The sequence below is a fragment of the Homarus americanus genome, unplaced genomic scaffold, assembly GCF_018991925.1.
Source record: "Homarus americanus isolate GMGI-L3 unplaced genomic scaffold, GMGI_Hamer_2.0 scaffold28600, whole genome shotgun sequence".
In the NCBI taxonomy this organism is placed as follows: Eukaryota; Metazoa; Arthropoda; class Malacostraca; order Decapoda; family Nephropidae; genus Homarus; species Homarus americanus.
Window position 1 is genome coordinate 15,985 of NW_024730167.1, and position 2,375 is coordinate 18,359.

A 2,375-nucleotide genomic window follows, 5' to 3' on the forward strand; every position below is an offset into this window, starting at 1 on the left:
TGGTGTAATGGTGAACGTTATGGTGTTGCCAGGTTTACTCCTCCACAATATATGATAACATAACTGATAAGGAAGAAGAAACATTTTGCCTTTTTTCTGGGAGTAGTTAAAGTTCCCAAGAGCAATGACGTAAGACCAATGAGGTGTGGCAGAGAGAGACAGGTGTTATCATTTATGAGAACAGAACTGACGGGAAATGTACACATGTAACATATGCCTTAATGAGTCATAAAATTGAAACAGTTCTTCTGCTTCATATTCAGTAAAGTTTAGTTGACTTTGTGCTGCTGTCATAAGCATTTTACTCACACGTCCTTTGTACCGGCGGCTGATATTTCAATGAACAATTCAGCATTTAAAGTGTTGTCTGGTTTCTGCAGCTCAAATTACAGGCATGTTATCCTCAAGCCACAGGAAAGCAGGTGTGGGTGTTGAGTGTGTGTGTGTGTGTGTGTGTGGTTACCAAAGTAAATTTTTATGAGGCACCCCATATTTAAATATATACAACTGTGTAGTGTTGTCAGGTCTCGCTGGAGCTTCATGCTGGAGGCGCCTCAGTATTTCAATCTTAACTCTTTTTACCTTTTACTCTGAGTGTTTTATACCACACTCACCTGACACCTCAGGCCTTTCAACTGACACCTTTCACCTGACACCTCGCACCCCATTACTTGCTTCATTGTAACAACAATAAACACAGTGAATGAGATTGACGAAAACATACAGCCCTTCTTACCTCTGTTACCACCCAAACTAACTAATATACTCTCCATTATACCTTGACATAGCGACATACTGTGCTCTGTCATACCAGTTTTTAATTACTCTCAGTTTTCAGTGGTACAGTCGCCTCTCCTCCTGAACCACGAACCCCGAGATTCAGACTCGTGAATCCGAATCATTTATGGACAGAATAATGCATCAGTGTCGGGTTCATGAGTCCGAATCTCGGGGTTCATGGTTCATCACCTGCAGCAAAGACAATTATGAAAAAATTACCTGACACCTAACACACCTAGCATGTACACCTAACCTAACCAGACCTGACCTGACCTGACCTGACCTGACCTAACCTAACCTAACCTAACCTAACCGCTAACGCCTGCTGCTGTGATGTGCTCTCTTTCCAGCCGTAAGCCTTAAGTTTTCAGTTCCTTTTTCTTTTCCATTCATGTCATCCCATTTGTTGCATAAAAACCACGACCAGCTTAATCCTTTTCTCCATTTTTGGATGGACGTCTGAGTCGGGATTATCTCTCCTGTTCAGTGTGAAGATGTTCAATGTCACACATCAAACAGAACTTTCCTGTACTGAGAACACACGAGCAACGATGAGCGACTCCTGGTAAGAGATCACAGAGCGCAAGGTGAAACTATGGGCAAGTTTCTTTACGCCATTTGCCTCTGTCTACCCATCAGTAATTGGGAACCTGGATGTTAATCGATTTGCCGATCGTGTTCCCAGGGTAATGGTTAGCCAGAGCAGTTGGCGTTGTCCGGTCTTTTCGAATTATTCCTTGCCACTGGGTCATGCAACTCGTTAACTTAGGGTGTGGTTGTTGTGTTGGCGACAGCTTCTGCACCTTAAGCAAATTCACGCCTACTGTAGGTGGCCCTTGGGCCGGCCATCCTCGCTACACACGAGGGGCAACCATTATACAGACCGATATTGGTTTCAAGAAAAGCTTTAGTCGTCGTAAATCTGCTAGTATAAGCTGTCCCACCCAACGGTGACATTACCTCGACACAACCTCCTGTTTATACTTGAGAAACAATGATACCGCAGTCCAAGACCAGAGGTTAATAATGTATCTTGGAAGGTTGACACAAAATCTGTTAGGGAGAAGGAGGAAGACATCACAGGACCAGTGACCCAGACTGTGAACAAGTGACTTATGTCTGGTCCACCTGATTCAACACCTCACGAGAAAGAATCTAGACAACATCAAAGTGTTCCTCAGTCTATTAATTAACATTGAATATAAAAACATAAGTTTACAATGTCTAAGATAAAATGTTGACAAAGAAGAAGGATACACCAAACTTTAGAAAAGTCCAGTGTTTTAATTACCTACTGAGCAACACTCTTGCTTCATCACAAACTCTTGCGAAATTTACACAGAATGAATTATGCATACGTGGGTGTAAGAACAGGCAAGCAATCTAAGTCCATGAAACAAGATTTACATTATAGTAGAAACACTTTCCTTGTTGGAATATATGGTCAACACGAGAATGAAATATAAGAGAAGAAACTTGAATACAAATATGATACTTGAATTGTGGGGGAAAAATACATTAAAATATAAGCTAACTGTAAGCCGAGTGGAGTGGGGACATTACTCTAAAAAATAATCACATAACTAAGTAGAAAT